We start from the raw sequence: 18593 nt of genomic DNA, 5'->3' as shown, positions 1-18593 counted from the left end.
TGCGCAGAGTATAGGTGAGGCCGGGTTCAGTTCAAAGAGCTGCAACTCAAAGATAGCATAGCTAGTTACAGGGTGAAGCAATCGGCATTGGAGGCCAGCTCTGAACACTGATGCTATGCCCCCACCGAGGCCGGTGGTACGGGGGGAGCTGAAGAATGTACAGTCAGGAGGAAGAAGTTCGGAGAACGGTGTATACTCACCAGCGTGGACCCAGGTCTCCATCAGAAACATAAAATCCAGTTCACGAGAGGTGAAGAAGTCGACTGGGGGGACCTTCGGGCTTAAGAGGTTAACCCGGTTGTGACCGAGGAGAAATCTGGGCTGTGGCTGACAGAGCACACCCTGCTCGCAAAAAGTGTGCTCAAAAAACAGTGCCAGGGAACCCCCCCTACCCATAGACGGATGGGGAGAGCCCCCTCTGCCCCGAATGGGCTTACTACACGCCTGCCTCCCTGAATCCCTAAGGATCGCAGGGAGAGCGCCAGTGCCCATGCCCCACACTCAGATACCGACCCTGTGCAGAGTGTGTGTGGACTAAAGTGTGGAGGGCTGTAAGGGCCAAGCACGCCCCTCGCCCCCCCCTACAAATCCTGTGTAGCCCCAGGAAGCACGGACGAGGAGAAAGAGCCAGACATGTCCAAGAAATGAAACCTTTTGAAGGGGACTGGCGTCGACCAAGAAGCCGCTGTGCATATATCCTCCACACTCACACCGTTGAATAAGGCTGTTGACACAGCTACAGCCCGTGTGGAGTGTGCACAAATCCCAGTGGGGCAGGCTCTCCCAGCCTGTCCGTAGGCATGTGTAATGCACTCGCAGAGCCAGCCTGCCAGGCGTTTCTTGGACATAGCTTTCCCGATCACCCCGCCCCCGAAGCACACGAACAGCTGTTCGGTGCGTCTAAGGGCAGCCATGCGCTCCACATAACATGCTAGCGCACGCACCAGGCAGAGGAGGTGCAGTTTAGCTTCCCTGTCCCCACCATGGCGGGGAAGACTAAAACCCCCTAACTGAATAGCCCTCGACCTGAATACACTTGCGGCCCAATAATCGCTCTGACCTGGTGAGGCGGGGGTATCTCTAGCAATGAGTGAGTAGCCCACACACCCGCCGCCATGATCATCACCCAGGGAGAGTACAGCCCTGGGCGGTGGACTTCCATGGACGCCAGACCTTGAAGGAATGGTGAATGTGAATGGCACCGCCTCGGCCATATCCTGGTCCCGCAAACACTCGAAGCAAAGGTGGTGGGGATCGGCACCCGCTATTTCAGCCAGGGCACGAAGGACAGGCCCGGGTCTCTAGCAGTGGCGACTCCCTGGAGGTATGATAACTCTTTCTTCTTCTTTCAAACATCTCAGTCTCTCGTGGGATCACTTCCGCTGCTGAAGAGAAAAGGATGATAGTCAGGAGGCGAGGCCTCCTTTTATACGGTGTGATGCGCGCGCATTCAGGTAGGCCCGCCCAAGGCCGGCTACGTCTATCGAAGTCTCAGTGGGAGAATGCTCGCAGGGTAAGGTAGTACCCATAGAGTCCAGTAGAGGGCGGAGCCTGTGAGAGATATAACTTGGGACAACTAATTTGACTGAAACCTTAAAACTGAACTAACTGACTGCTAGGGTTAACTTTGATTTAAACATTTGTAGAATACTAAGAGCTTTATTGAGTAGGTGTAACTGTATTAAGGGTTGAACTCATAACTTTATAACTTAGGGTTTAATGTAATTGTAAAACCATTGTGCCACTGAAAAGACAATAACAACTCAGGAGGGAGCCAGTCTCGATTGAGGCCCATCAGCTCTGATCTGCGGCCACTTCCCTCTGAAGGCAAGAGTAAATCCTCTCCTAAAGAAACCCACTCTCAACCCGTCTGATGTTATAAACTACAGGCCTGTCTCTCTCCTCCCGTTCCTGTCTAAAACACTTGAACGCGCTGTGTTTAAACAACTCTCCTGTTATCTCCATCAGAACAACCTTCTGGATCCGCGCCAGTCTGATTTCAAGGCAGGTCACTCAACAGAAACTGCCCTCCTTGCTGTGTCTGAGGAACTGCACATGGCTAAAGCAGCCTCCCTCTCCTCTGTCATCATCCTGTTGGACCTGTCTGCTGCATTTGACACGGTGAACCATCAGATCCTCCTTCGCACTCTCCAAGAACTTGGAGTTTCAGGCTCTGCACTTTCCCTCCTCACCTCATACCTCAAAGACCGTACCTATAGGGTCCCTCAGGGCTCTGTTCTTGGTCCCCTGCTCTTCTCCTTGTACACAATCTCGCTCGGATCTGTCATTAGCCCGCATGGTTTTTCATACCACTGCTACGCTGACGACACCCAATTAATCCTGTCCTTTCCCCGCTCAGAGACCCAGGTCGTCGCACGTATCTCTGCTTGTCTAGCTGACATCTCTCAGTGGATGTCTGCTCATCACCTCAAGCTCAACCTTGACAAGACTGAACTGCTTTTCCTTCCGGGAAAATATTGTCCCACTCTTGACCTAACAATCAATATCGGCACCTCTGTTGTTTCCCCGACTCAGACTGCAAGGAATCTGGGCGTGATCCTAGGTAACAAACTGTCCTTCACTGCAAACATCGCTGCTGCAACCCACTGCTGCAGATACACGCTTTACAACATCAGGAGGATGCGTCCCCAGCTGACCCAGAAAGCGACGCAGGTTCTGATCCAGACTCTCGTCATCTCATGCCTAGACTACTGCAACTCCCTCCTGGCTGGTCTACCTGCATGTGCCATCCGACCTCTGCAGCTCATCCAGAATGCAGCGGCTCGTCTGGTCTTCAACCTTCCTAAATTTTCCCACAACACGCCGCTCCTCCGCTCCCTTCACTGGCTTCCGGTAACTGCTAGAATCCACTTCAAAACAATGGTACTTGCGTACCATGCTGCGAATGGATCTGGCCCTTCCTACATCCAGGACATGGTTAAACTGTACACCCCAGCACGTGCACTCCGCTCTGCATCAGCCAAACAGCTCGCTGCACCCGCACTGCGAGGGGGACCCAAGTTCCCATCAGCAAAAACACGTGGGTTTGCTATCCTGGCTCCAAAATGGTGGAATGAGCTCCCCATTGAAATCAGGACAGCAACTAGCTTGCACATCTTCCGAGGGAGACTGAAAACTCATCTCTTTCGACTCCACTTCGATCGATAGAATTACTAACAAAGAATTACTAACAAAGCACTTATATACTAATAAAGGACTGGCTTACTTAAAGCCAGTTGAGTAGCACTTGAAATGTTTTAGCTCTATGAAACCTGATGTACTTATATGATTCTGTTTTCTTCAAGTTTGTATCTTGTTGGTCGAACGCACTTATTGTAAGTCGCTTTGGATAAAAGCGTCAGCTAAATGCAATGTAATGTAATGTAATGTAACCGATTGTAGCGTGTCTGTGATCACATCATACAAACAGTCCTCTGTGTTTCTGAAAGAGAAACAACGTGCAGAGGAAGGGCAGCGTTACCCCCGGGACTGCGGTCAAGCCAGCCTGCCGCAGTCCCCCGGGACTGATAATAATCAGTCATCACTCACAAATTAGTTTAGGGGAACAGAGATGAGGCATTTGAGTCCTGCAGGGTTTCCCCGTTAATACCAGTGTTTCGAAAACACATGTTGGCGACTGAAAGACATCCAGTGTTTGGTATTTTCCGGAAGCATCTTACGGTGTCTCAACTGAAAGAGGACCACAAACACACACAAAATATAATATAATTGAGATTTTGGGATATTTATCTCCCATTCTTTCCCTTTTTCGGACATTTTCAACACCAAACATGTCGTTAATGTCTCTGTTTAGTGAACTACAGCAATCTGAAAGCTTGTACATTATTTATATCACACTGCAAAAACATGCAGGAAATTACTTTTTTAATGCAGTATTTTCTGATTTATGGCGCAACACAAAGATATATCGCTCTGTGCAAACCTTTGACTAATATGTCAACAACATGAATCAAGAATATGAACCTGGCTTTATCCAATGTTCACACAAGAGTTCTGTCTTTCCTACATCCTTACACATCCTTCACACACTGTCTCAACTGAAAGAGGACCAGAAACACACAAAATATAATAAAATGCTGAGACTTTGGGATATTTATCTCCCATTCTTTTACTTTTGGAAATGTTACAGACATGTCGTTGATGTCACTGTTTAACTTTACCAAACTACCACCTTTTCTGAAAAATGCATAAAATGATGCAATATATGTTAAATACATGGTTTATACCATACTATCAGCTGACACCAACAGGCAGGAACAGGGAGACAAAACACTGAGAGCACAGCAGCCAAGGTTACAGGTGCGTGTGCTCAGTCAGGACAGTATGAACTGATAAACTGGGTCAAAGTTATGGGCCTTGGAAAATATTTACCCAACAGTCTATGCTGTTTTTTTTAGCTGGCCAGGATGGCTGGTTTAGCTGGTGCACCAGCTAAACCAGCAGGGTTTCCCCGTTAATATCAGTGTTTCGAAAACACGTGTTGGCGACTGAAAGACATCAAGTGTTTAGTCTTTTTCGGAAGCATACAGTGTCTCAACTGAAAGAGGATCACAAACACACAAAAGATATAATACAATTTTGAGATTTTGGGATATTTATCTCCCATTCTTTCAGTTTTTCGGACATTTTCAACACCAAACATGTCGTTAATGTCTCTGTTTAGTGAACTACAGCAATCTGAAAGCATGTACATTATTTATATCACACTGCAAAAACATGCAGGAAATGACTTTTTTAATGCAGTATTTTCTGATTTATGTCGCAACACAAAGATATATCGCTCTGTGCAAACCTTTGACTAATATGTCAACAACATGAATCAAGAATATGAACCTGGCTTTATCCAATGTTCACACAAGAGTTCTGTCTTTCCTACATCCTTACACATCCTTCACACACTGTCTCAACTGAAAGAGGACCAGAAACACACAAAATATAATAAAATGCTGAGACTTTGGGATATTTATCTCCCATTCTTTTACTTTTGGAAATGTTACAGACATGTCGTTGATGTCACTGTTTAACTTTACCAAACTACCACCTTTTCTGAAAAATGCATAAAATGATGCAATATATGTGAAATACATGGTTTATACCATACTATCAGCTGACACCAACAGGCAGGAACAGGGAGACAAAACACTGAGAGCACAGCAGCCGAGGTTACAGGTGCGTGTGCTCAGTCAGGACAGTATGAACTGATAAACTGGGTCAAAGTTATGGTAGGGTGACCAGACGTCCCCGTTTTCCGGGGACAGTCTCCGTTTGTATTGGCCTGTCCACGGTTGAAACTGTCCCAGGAAATGTCCCCGTGTTTTGAATATACGTTAAAAACACATAGCAAGGTGAAATAAAACGTTTCACGTCAGGAAACACTGGGTAACAGACTGTGGTCAAGCCAGCCCCCACTTCGGAAAACACAGTCAAGCCCGCCCGCACGTTGTATTGCGGTGCGCGAATATCCTATGCCTGTAAAAACTGCCTTCAAAATAAAAGCGTTTACTCGGTCAATAACAAATATACCTAAAAAACACACCAAACATATTCATATATACTGGAGCTTAAATTAAGAAATATGTACTATATAATGTGATCAATAATCATTTAAAACAAACCATAACTACCACATTATAACTGAGTGAATGCAGGATACAGTTATGAAGACATATCTGACAATCCAACTGGGTGACTCATTCAATTGATGTTGACACCATCTCAAAACACTCCTAAAATAACATTACTTTCTGAAGCACAATTTAAAATGTATGCTGTTTAAAATCTCAAATTAGATCTATTGTCCATCTATATTTTGATTATTATTTAATGGAAACTGTCCATAATCAAAGAGTCATTCGAAGTCAATCAAATACTTATTTCACTTCAGGGTGATAGGAGATCCCATCTAGCCAATAAGAGAAAATCAGGACAATCTAATGAAGAATTTCAAAATAAAATACTTTTGAAATCTCATATATGGGCTATCGTCCTTCTGTTTTTATACAAGAATAAATAAAAAATTGTCAAATTATCAAAGACTTATTTCACTTCAGGGTAATAGCAGGACACCCCACCTAGTCACTCAGAGAGAATCAGGACAATCTGATGTAGAGTTTTAAAATAAAAGACCTTTGAAGTCTCATATATGAGCTATCATCCCTCTGTTTTTAGATAGGAATAAAACAAAAATTATCCAGTTTCAAAGACTTATTTCACTTCAGGGTGATAGCAGGACACCCCATCTAATCACTCAGAGATAATCTGGACAATCTGATGTACAGTTTCAAAATAAAAGACCTTTGTAGTCTCATATATGAGCTATCTTCCTTCTGTTTGTATCCAACAGTTCAAATGTTCGAATTACATTAAACCAGAATTGTCCCCCCTTTTTTTTTTCTTTTAACAGTGAAGGAAATTGGATATGTTTAATGATATATTGAACACAAAACTCAAAATGTCCCCGGTTTTTTTTTCATTTAGACATCTGGTCCACTTTTACGTTATGGGGCCTGTAAAATATTTACCCAACCGTCTATGCCTGTTTTTTTAGCTGGCCAGGATGGCTGGTTAACCAGCCATCCTGGCCAGCTAAAAAACAGCATAGACTGTTGGGTAAATATTTTACAAGGCCCATAACTTAAGGTGACCAGATGTTCTAATGAAAACGCTGGACATTTTGAGTTTTGCGGTTCATATATCATTAACATATCCAATTTTCCTTCACTGTTAAAGAAAAAAGGGGACAATTCCTGCTTTAATGTAATTCGAACATTTGAACCTGTTGGATACAAACAGAAGGCAGATAGCTCATATAGAGACTACAAAGGTCTTTATTATTGTAAACTGTACATCAGATTGTGTGATTAGATGGGGTGTCCTGCTATCACCCTGGAGTGAAATAAGTCTTTGATAGTGGATAGTTTTTGTTTTATTCTTATCTAAAAACAGAGGGATGATAGCTCATATATGAGACTTTAAAGATCTTTTATTTTGAAACTCTACATCAGATTGTCCTGATTCTCTCTGAGTGACTAGATGGGGTGTCCTGCTATCAGAGTGAAATAAGTATTTGATAATTTGACAGTTTTTTATTTATTCTTGTATAAAAACAGAAGGACGATAGCCCATATATGAGATTTCAAAAGTATTTTATTTTGAAATTCTACATCAGATTGTCCTGATTTTCTCTGATCACCCTGAGGTGAAATAAGTATTTTATTGACTTCGAATGACTCGTTGATTATGGACAGTTTCCATTAAATAATCATCAAAATATAGATGGACAATATAGATCTAATTTGAGATTTTAAACAGCATACATTTTAAATTGTGTTTCAGAAAGTAATGTTATTTTAGGAGTGTTGTGAGATGGTGTCAACATCAATTGAATGAGTCACCCAGTGGAATTGTCTTCATAACTGTATCCTGCATTCACTCAGTTATAATGTGGTAGTTATGGTTTGTTTTAAATGATTATTGATCACATTATATAGTACATATTTCTTAATTTAAGCTCCAGTATATATGAATATGTTTGGTGTGTTTTTTAGGTATATTTGTTTTGACCGAGTAAACGCTTTTATTTTGAAGGCAGTTTTTACAGGCATAGGATATTCGCGCACCGCAATACAACGTGCGGGCGGCTTGACTGTGTTTTCCGAAGTGGGGGCTGGCTTGACCACAGTCTGTTACCCAGTGTTTCCTGACATGAAACGTTTTATTTCACCTTGCTATGTGTTTTTAACGTATATTCAAAACACGGGGACATTTCCTGGGACAGTTTCAACCGTGGACAGGCCAATACAAACGGAGACTGTCCCCGGAAAACGGGGACGTCTGGTCACCCTACCATAACTTTGACCCAGTTTATCAGTTCATACTGTCCTGACTGAGCACACGCACCTGTAACCTCGGCTGCTGTGCTCTCAGTGTTTTGTCTCCCTGTTCCTTCCTGTTGGTGTCAGCTGATAGTATGGTATAAACCATGTATTTCACATATATTGCATCATTTTATGCATTTTTCAGAAAAGGTGGTAGTTTGGTAAAGTTAAACAGTGACATCAACGACATTGTCTGTAACATTTCCAAAAGTAAAAGAATGGGAGATAAATATCCCAAAGTCTCAGCATTTTATTATATTTTGTGTGTTTCTGGTCCTCTTTCAGTTGAGACAGTGTGTGAAGGATGTGTAAGGATGTAGGAAAGACAGAACTCTTGTGTGAACATTGGATAAAGCCAGGTTCATAATTCTTGATTCATGTTGTTGAACATATTAGTCAAAGGTTTGCACAGAGCGATATATCTTTGTGTTGCGACATAAATCAGAAAATACTGCATTAAAAAAGTCATTTCCTGCATGTTTTTGCAGTGTGATATAAATAATGTACATGCTTTCAGATTGCTGTAGTTCACTAAACAGAGACATTAACGACATGTTTGGTGTTGAAAATGTCCGAAAAACTGAAAGAATGGGAGAAATATCCAAATATCTCAAATTGTATTATATCTTTTGTGTGTTTGTGATCCTCTTTCAGTTTGAGACACTGTATGCTTCCGAAAAAGACTAAACACTTGATGTCTTTCAGTCGCCAACACGTGTTTTCGAAACACTGATATTAACGGGGAAACCCTGCTGGTTTAGCTGGTGCACCAGCTAAACCAGCCATCCTGGCCAGCTAAAAAAACAGCATAGACTGTTGGGTAAATATTTTACAAGGCCCATAACTTTGACCCAGTTTATCAGTTCATACTGTCCTGACTGAGCACACGCACCTGTAACCTTGGCTGCTGTGCTCTCAGTGTTTTGTCTCCCTGTTCCTGCCTGTTGGTGTCAGCTGATAGTATGGTATAAACCATGTATTTAACATATATTGCATCATTTTATGCATTTTTCAGAAAAGGTGGTAGTTTGGTAAGTTAAACAGTGACATCAACCGACATGTCTGTAACATTTCCAAAAAGTAAAAGAATGGGAGATAAATATCCCAAAGTCTCAGCATTTTATTATATTTTGTGTGTTTCTGGTCCTCTTTCAGTTGAGACAGTGTGTGAAGGATGTGTAAGGATGTAGGAAAGACAGAACTCTTGTGTGAACATTGGATAAAGCCAGGTTCATATTCTTGATTCATGTTGTTGACATATTAGTCAAAGGTTTGCACAGAGCGATATATCTTTGTGTTGCGACATAAATCAGAAAATACTGCATTAAAAAAGTCATTTCCTGCATGTTTTTGCAGTGTGATATAAATAATGTACATGCTTTCAGATTGCTGTAGTTCACTAAACAGAGACATTAACGACATGTTTGGTGTTGAAAATGTCCGAAAAACGGGAAAGAATGGGAGATAAATATCCCAAATCTCAATTATATATATATTTTGTTGTGTTTGTGGTCCTCTTTCAGTTGAGACACCGTAAGATGCTTCCGGAAAATACCAAACACTGGATGTCCTTTCAGTCGCCAACATGTGTTTTCGAAACACTGATATTAACGGGGAAACCCTGCAGGACTCAAATGCCTCGTCTCTGTTCCCCTAAACTAATTTGTGAGTGATGACTGATTATTATCAGTCCCGGGGGACTGCGGCAGGCTGGCTTGACCGCAGTCCCGGGGGTAACGCTGCCCTTCCTCTGCACGTTGTTTCTCTTTCAGAAACACAGAGGACTGTTTGTATGATGTGATCACAGACACGCTACAATCGGTTACATTACATTACATTACATTACATTACATTGCATTTAGCTGACGCTTTTATCCAAAGCGACTTACAATAAGTGCGTTCGACCAACAAGATACAAACTTGAAGAAAACAGAATCATATAAGATCAGGTTTCATAGAGCCAAAACATTTCAAGTGCTACTCAACTGGCTTTAGCTAAGCCAGTCCTTTGTTAGTATATACCGGTAAGTGCTTTGTTAGCATTCTTTGTTAGTAATTCTATCGATCGAAGTGAGTCGAAAGAGATGAGTTTTCAGTCTCCCTCGGAAGATGTGCAAGCTATTGCTGTCCTGATGTCAATGGGAGCTCATTCCACCATTTTGGAGCCAGGAGAGCAAACCCACATGTTTTTGCTGATGGGAACTTGGGTCCCCCTCGCAGTGCGGGTGCAGCGAGCTGTTTGGCCGATGCAGAGCGAAGTGCACGCGCTGGGGTGTACAGTTTAACCATGTCCTGGATGTAGGAAGGGAAAGATCCATTCGCAGCATGGTACGCAAGTACCAGTGTTTGAAGTGGATTCTAGCAGTTACCGGAAGCCAGTGAAGGGAGCGGAGGAGCGGCGTGGTGTGGGAATTTAGGAAGGTTGAAGACCAGACGAGCCGCTGCATTCTGGATGAGCTGCAGAGGTCGGATGGCACATGCCAGGTAGACCCGCCAGGAGGGAGTTGCAGTAGTCTAGGCATGAGATGACGAGAGTCTGGATCAGAACCTGCGTCGCTTTCTGGGTCAGCTGGGGACGCATCCTCCTGATGTTGTAAGCGTGTATCTGCAGCAGTGTGGTTGCAGCAGCGATGTTTGCAGTGAAGACAGTTTGTTATCTAGGATCACGCCCAGATTCCTTGCAGTCCTGAGTCGGGGAAACAACAGAGGTGCCGATATTGATTGTTAGGTCAAGAGTGGGACATATTTTCCCGGAAGGAAAAGCAGTTCAGTCTTGTCAAGGTTGAGCTTGAGGTGATGAGCAGACATCCACTGAGAGATGTCAGCTAGACAAGCAGAGATACGTGCGACGACCTGGGTCTCTGAGCGGGGAAAGGACAGAATTAAGTGGGTGTCGTTCAGCGTAGCAGTGGTATGAAAAAACCATGCGGGCTAATGACAGATCCGAGCGAGTTTGTGTACAATGAGAAGAGCAGGGGACCAAGAAACAGAGCCCTGAGGGACCCTATAGGTACGGTCTTTGAGGTATGAGGGGAGGAGGGAAAGTGCAGAGCCTGAAACTCCAAGTTCTTGGTAGAGTGCGAAGGAGGAGCTGATGGTTCACCGTGTCAAATGCAGCAGACAGGTCCAGAAGGATGATGACCGAGGAGAGGGAGGCTGCTTTAGCCATGTGCAGTGTCCTCAGACACAGCAAGGAGGGCAGTTTCCTGTTGAGTGACCTGCCTTGAAATCAGACGGCGCGATCCAGAAGGTTGTTCTGATGGAGACAACAGGAGAGTTGTTTAAACACACAGCGCGTTCAAGTGTTTTAGACAGGACGGGAGGAGGAGAGACAGGCCTGTAGTTTTATAACATCAGACGGTTGAGAGTGGGTTTCTTTAGGAGAGGATTTACTCTTGCCTTCAGAGGGAAGTGGCCGCAGATCAGAGCTGATGGGCCTCAATCGAGACTGGCTCCCTCCTGAGTTGTTATTGTCTTTTCAGTGGCACAATGGTTTTACAATTACATTAAAGTTATAAAGTTATGAGTTCAACCCTTAATACAGTTACACCTACTCAATAAAGCTCTTAGTATTCTACAATGTTTAAATCAAAGGTTAACCCTAGCAGTCATTTAGTTCAGTTTTAAGGTTTCAGTCAAAATTAGTTTGTCCCAAGTTATAGTCTCTCACAGGCTCCGCCCTCTACTGGTACTCTATGGGTACTACATTACCCTGCGAGCATTCTCCCACTGAGACTTCGATAGACGTAGCCGGCCTTGGGCGGGCCTACCTGAATGCGCGCGCATCACACCGTATAAAAGGAGGCCTCGCCTCCTGACTATCATCCTTTTCTCTTCAGGCAGCGGAAGTGATCCCACTAGAGACTGAGATGTTTGAAAGAAGAAGAAAGAGTTATCATACCTCCAGGGAGTCGCCACTGCTAGAGACCCGGGCCTGTCCTTCGTGCCCTGGCTGAAATAGCGGGTGCCGATCCCCACCACCTTTGCTTCGAGTGTTTGAGGGACCAGGATATGGCCGAGGCGGTGCCATTCACGTTCACCATTCCTTCAAGGTCTGGCGTCCATGGAAGTCCACCGCCCAGGGCTGTACTCTCCCTGGGTGATGATCATGGCGGCGGGTGTGTGGGCTACTCACTCATTGCTAGAGATACCCCCGCCTCACCAGGTCAGAGCGATTATTGGGCCGCAAGTGTATTCAGGTCGAGGGCTATTCAGTTAGGGGGTTTTAGTCTTCCCCCCCATGGTGGGGACAGGGAAGCTAAACTGCACCTCCTCTGCCTGGTGCGTGCGCTAGCATGTTATGTGGAGCGCATGGCTGCCCTTAGACGCACCGAACAGCTGTTCGTGTGCTTCGGGGGCGGGGTGATCGGGAAAGCTATGTCCAAGAAACGCCTGGCAGGCTGGCTCTGCGAGTGCATTACACATGCCTACGGACAGGCTGGGAGAGCCTGCTCCACTGGGATTTGTGCACACTCCACACGGGCTGTAGCTGTGTCAACAGCCTTATTCAACGGTGTGAGTGTGGAGGATATATGCACAGCGGCGTCTTGGTCGACGCCAGTCCCCTTCAAAAGGTTTCATTTCTTGGACATGTCTGGCTCTTTCTCCTCGTCCGTGCTTCCTGGGGCAACACAGGATTTGTAGGGGGGGGCGAGGGGCGTGCTTGGCCCTTACAGCCCTCCACACTTTAGTCCACACACACTCTGCACAGGGTCGGTATCTGAGTGTGGGGCATGGGCACTGGCGCTCTCCCTGCGATCCTTAGGGATTCAGGGAGGCAGGCGTGTAGTAAGCCCATTCGGGGCAGAGGGGGCTCTCCCCATCCGTCTATGGTAGGGGGGGTTCCCTGGCACTGTTTTTTGAGCACACTTTTTGCGAGGTAAGCGCAGCAGGGTGTGCTCTGTCAGCCACAGCCCAGATTTCTCCTCGGTCACAACCGGGTTAACCTCTTAAGCCCGAAGGTCCCCCCAGTCGACTTCTTCACCTCTCCTGACTGTACATTCTTCAGCTCCCCCCGTACCACCGGCCTCGGTGGGGGCATAGCATCAGTGTTTAGAGCTGGCCTCCAATGCCGATTGCCTCACCCTGTAACTAGCTATGCTAGCTTTGAGTTGCAGCTCTTTGAACTGAACCCGGCCTCACCTATACTCTGCGCAGTCGTGTATCATCCGCCAAAGTGCAATAAGGATTTTATAAATGACTTTTCTGACTTTCGGTCCGGGATCATGGTGAAATATGATCGTGTCTTGATCATGTGTGTTGCGAGTCCAAACCTCTGGTTAGGGACTTTTTAAATCTCCTTGATTCTTTTGGTCTCACTCAGTCCGTGGCTGGCCCAACACACGAAAAAGGACACATTTTAGATTTAGTTTTATCGTTCGGTCTGTCTGTATCTGTGGATGAAATCTGTGCAGCAACACATATCTCAGACCATTTTCCGGTTCTGTTTACAACCTCGATCCCTTCCGCAGGGGTCGAGTCGCGAGCCCCTGCAGTGCACGTCGTCTGCGTTCGATTAACCCCTTAACTGCCTCACAGTTTTCTGATGTTTTTAATGTTTCTCCGATCTGTAAATTAGAGGTGAACTGTGCTTTTAGTGCTGATGAGCTTATCTCCATGTTTGACTCGACATGTACCCTGATACTGGACTCTGTTGCTCCTTTTAGGCTTAGACGCACCAAAGTTCTCTCAGAGCTGTGGCTCAATGACTGTACTCGTGCTCTCAGACGCGCTTGCAGGCTGTAAGGAAATATTTGTATGTATTCATGCAAACTGTGAAGAAGCTTGAAAATGATTTGAGTAAGAAAACTGTGAACTGTTTTCGGGGCCTGTGAACATTTGGTTTTGTGAGGACAAAGGAAGAGGGGGAAGGTGTGGAGTTGACATACAGTCATCTCAGATCCCTGTGATAAGGAAGCTGAGCCACTGGGATTGGGGACTTAAGATGTGAGCTGTTGATACTAATTTGGGCAGCCAATCACTGGTCTGGAAGGGAGGCGCAGATAACTCCTCCTCTGGTCAGCGAAGTATATAGACAGGAACCCCGCTGTGCTCGCTCTCTCTCTCCTCGCGTCGCTCGGACTGGAAGGTTGTGGCGGCCTGTGGGCAGGAGCCAGGAGTAGGCCAAACTCCTGACATTTACACATATGATACGATATGGTTGTGTATGGTAATGTATTTGATTGTATTGCATTGTATATTACCATTAAAGTGGATTATTGTTTAACGGTTACTTGTATGTTCTGGGTTTCCTTCCTGTAAGATAATGGCTTGTGTAGGGACGCGAGGAGATTTTAAGAAAGCGGACGAGTTGTCCACGAAATCTCCTAACAAATGGTGACTCGACGCTGAATAAACATGAGCTGTGGAAGGATTCAGAGGACCACACTGGGTCGGGAACAAGCACTTTTAGACGCCTCGGACAATAGCAGGGCCCTGTAGGATTGTCTGTAGGCGTTTCAGAGTGTTTTTGAAGTTTGAATGGAGTATACAATGCATATTTTTTACCATGTTAGGAAAGTTATATATAACACGTGAACGTTGATCGCCAGGTATAGAGTCCTGCGTGACGAGAAATAAAAGCAGTTTGCGTGGATCTCAGGTATTTTAGTCCTGAAGTGGCGTAGGAGCGTGCAGTTCGTGGGATGTGGGTGTAAGTCCTATACGACGAAACCTGGATGATCGATATTTCAGATCGATCCGCCGTTTATAACTGGGGGTAAATAAGAGTCCAAGACCAAATAAGCGAAAGTGTCAGCGGACTTTTATCTGTTAAATCCTTGGGAGAGAGCGCTAACGTCACCTACATTGTGACGAGACCGGCTCCCGTTTCCCTTGTCTGTAAAAATTAATTTGAAAGGCTGACGTAAACATAACGTTGATCGCAAGGTAGGCAGAGAGTCCTGCGTGACGACATATGTAGCGCGTTATCAAGCCGGACAAACTGTACGGGGAATAAATCTGTGTGAGTTTTACCTGAATAGCCTGTGTGACCGATTGTCTGTGATAATCAGACATTCGATCAGAAGAGTGAAGCTCATTTGTGCTCTGCTGCTGCCATCTAGTGGCTGAAAGGGGGGGAAGCACGTTAATTAAGTCAGATAAATAAAAGCGAAGTCAATATATTGCGTATATTTAACTAAATGAGCTGTCTGTAGGTTGTCATTGTTGATTAGTACAGACCTTGTTTTATGTTGGTAAATGTAATGGTACAAAAGCAAGCTATTCATCACAATTGTATTTTTAGGTTATGAATAAAACAAAAAGTAGTAGCATAAGGGATAAGCAAGAAAGGTTTTTGAACGCTTGGTCAGTTATGACAGAGGTGCTTATGCCCGCTTCGGTTTTCAATGTTCGCCATCACGTTAAAACAGGATTGGTGGCATTTTCAGTTCATTGCTTGCTTCCACACGCCTTCCCCCTCCTTGTCTCTTTCACGACTATAGTTAATGCATTAGAACGATTGTCAACTTGCCGTGTTTCTAGGAATCGGACTCGCTGTTCCGGAACGGCCTTTCAAATAAAAGCCAAAGGCCGCTGTTCGCCAGAGAGGCCTTCACAATAAAACAGTAATTAGCTTAACAATATATTTAACTTATATTGCGTCTTTAAATATTGATTTTAATTCATTACAGATCTAACCTGCTTGTAACACAACTTTGATCAAAAATAATAGGATAAGCAAGTGGTTAAAGGGGGGGTTTCCTGTCTGGCTCATTTGATTTAGAACTGAAGTAAGGGAGAATAGTGTTTTATGAGTCATTCCTCATGGTTTATAAAGATAATCATCAGTTTGTCTGGACTTTGATATAGAGATAGGATCATGGTGGAGAAGGAAGACCTTTTTTGGTTTCAAATTAAAGAAGAGTTTAAGGATGAAGTAAGCAGGACTTCAACTGGCCAAAAGACATTTTAAAGTTTAATATTCTTGGTTAGCAAACAAGACATCTGATTATTATGTCACACATGATAATCTTGCTATAGAAAACTAGCTTAAAATATTGGAGAAAATATGTAGATGTTCTTTCGTAGTGTGTGGAATATGTGATGCTGGAAACATGTACGTTTTTCAATGTATAGGAGAAAATGGTTTCCTGAAAGAGTTATGTTGGGTACATATGTAGCAATGGATGAAACAATTTTTAGAGTGAGTTTTTGTAATATCATTTGTAGACATCAATTAGGTTGTTTAGATGGCATTTAACAATTAAGACAGATAGTATGATTACAAAGAGTCAGAGTGGAAGGGTTGGATTTATTTACCTCAGTGTGCTAGATTTTTTATAGGTAATGCGTCCCGAGACCTGGACTCCCCCTCTGAGTTAGAAAAGGCTACGATCCCGACCCTCCAAGCAGACAAAAGACCTAACCCAACAGGAAACTCCTCCTTCTCCATCGAACAGACAGAGAACCAGAGCTGAAACGACAACAACAAGACTGCAGCCAGAACTATCTCCCACCTGTGGCATCCAGAACCAGACAGCATGCTGACGGGCAGAAATCTACGCTCATCAGTCCCTCAGACAGGACCATGAAGTTCCAAGCTGAGCACAAGAGCAAAGTGTGGGAGATGAGAGCAGGAATCTGCCCCTCACATAAAAACAGCAGAGAGACTGTAAAGGAGGGGATAAAATGCAAAGCAGTGCAAGATGGGCATGCAGAGGTAACTGGGCCAATGGCTGACAGCGGATGAAGTTACAGCTGATGGACTGAAGAGAACACAGAATCAGAGGAGTGGCATGGTCGATTTGAAGTGAGGAGGCCGGGGTCACGGCTTGAGAAAACCAGAGGAGGAGAAAAGGAAAACGGGAAATGAGTGAGTTTACACATAAACACACTTATTCACAAAACGCACATTTAAAGCATAAATACGTAAAGACAGAAAGATTTATTAAATTAAAAATAGCAGTAGACTATTAGGGTAAAATGAGAACACACTGAGGGTTCAGAGTACAACCATATTCTTCAATCTTTTCATCAGGTTAACAAAATATTCTTGACATTTTCTTATTCACGTGTGAATAAAGTAGTGGGATAGTTATAGGAACCACTCTATAAGACAAATCTTTATCTGTATGGATAATGTTAAAGGGAGAGCTGGTGCCAAGCCAGATATCGTATTCCAATCTAAATAATTGATTTCACCATTTTAGCATAGTTATTACCATAGGAAATATGAAATGACTTCTGTTTTTAAATCCTTGATAAAGGAGGGAGGAATGGTTGCATGTTCGGACATCCAGGGTTCCACACACTGCTAAAGAGTTTAACATTGGTTTTAGGTGGACCAGAATTGATGACATGTGGTTGTTATACCATTGTTATCGTGAACAAAACATAAATAAGGACATAGTATCTGCTTGAAGATGAATGGATTTCATATCCTAGAGGGGATTAGTTATTGTGAAGACTCCACAAGGTATCTACTAATGTATTGTAAGAACTTGAATTGACTTGATAAATAAGTGAAGATAAGAAGATGTATGGACCATAAATTAGTCAAGTGGTAAATAAAAATAGCGGAAAAGAGGGGAACTATTAAAGGGAAGTGGACAATCAGTCTAATACACACGAAAAAAAAAAAAGGGGGGGGGGCATGAAGGAAGTATGCACTGGATTGTTTTATTCGTGTGTGAATTTGGTAGTGTTTTTAATTGTTACAGTATTGATCAGTTCAAAGGGAGAGTTTAGTAACAGCTCTATAAGATCAGATAAATAGTTATTTATATAGGTCATGTTGAAGGGAAAGCTGGTTCTAAACAAAATATAGTATTTCAATTTGAGGTACTGGTTTCATGTTCAGACACCCAGAGTTCCACGCACTGAAAGAGGGTAACATTGTTCTTTAAGTGCACCAGAATTGAAGATAAATTGATAGAATGAGTTATGGAATAAATAGCAGAGCTTTACAGATCCTAGTAATGTTTTGACACAAGATAGTGATGTACACATGTTTCTGAAATAGATCTATTAGTCATTTTAATACTAATTAGGTGTAAATGAATTGCAGTAATAGTAATAGTACAATAAGGAAGTGACATTTTTTTGGCTAGACACTTTTCAGGGAATGTGGGAAACAGCAAGGAGGGGTTGGAGATATCTTGAACATTATAGTTGTAATTGTGAATTAATAAATGATGGCGCTCCATATATACAGATTTGTATAGACGGAGGATGCTGGCCTGTGCTGGAACATCAAAGTCTCTGCAGAGCAAGACACATGGCCAAAAAGACGGAGACCAACTGACCGACAGGGTAACTTGGGAAGGCACTGTCAATGACTGACTCTGCGGTGAACCTGACCAAACCTGACTTTACAACCTGACAGTGTGAGTGTGAGTGTGTGTATGTCTGCACCTGATCAGTGCAACTGCATGATTTAAAACGATGACTAATCAAGCATGTTTTGGACTAACACATTATTTTTGTGTGATAATAATGTGTGAAATGAGAGGTTTCCTAACATTGCACAAAAGGGGAAACCGTATCTAATCTGCTACTTGATATTTCACTCCCACAGGAGGTGGCTGTTTGCAGAATGTGAAACTCAAACTATGACATTTGGAATTCTGTTTCTTTGAGGACTGAATGATGGAGAGAAACACTCTCAAGGGTTTACTGTGAAAATAATGGATGTACATTTGGGAAAAATGTTGGTATTGTCTTATAATCCATTATGACCTGAAGGTTTTCTTC

General features: G+C 43.7%; 1 protein-coding gene across 1 annotated transcript in view; it reads right to left on the bottom strand.

Annotated features, from left to right (window-relative positions):
* Positions 1-18593, bottom strand: part of LOC139433241 (zinc finger protein 479-like) — a 117387-nt gene that overhangs the window by 65294 nt on the left and 33500 nt on the right. The window lies entirely within an intron of this gene.

The sequence above is a fragment of the Pseudochaenichthys georgianus genome, unplaced genomic scaffold (assembly GCF_902827115.2).
Source record: "Pseudochaenichthys georgianus unplaced genomic scaffold, fPseGeo1.2 scaffold_151_arrow_ctg1, whole genome shotgun sequence".
Lineage (NCBI taxonomy): Eukaryota > Metazoa > Chordata > Actinopteri > Perciformes > Channichthyidae > Pseudochaenichthys > Pseudochaenichthys georgianus.
The sequence above is the reverse complement of the archived record's forward strand: the minus strand, read 5'-3'. Positions and strand labels throughout refer to the sequence as shown.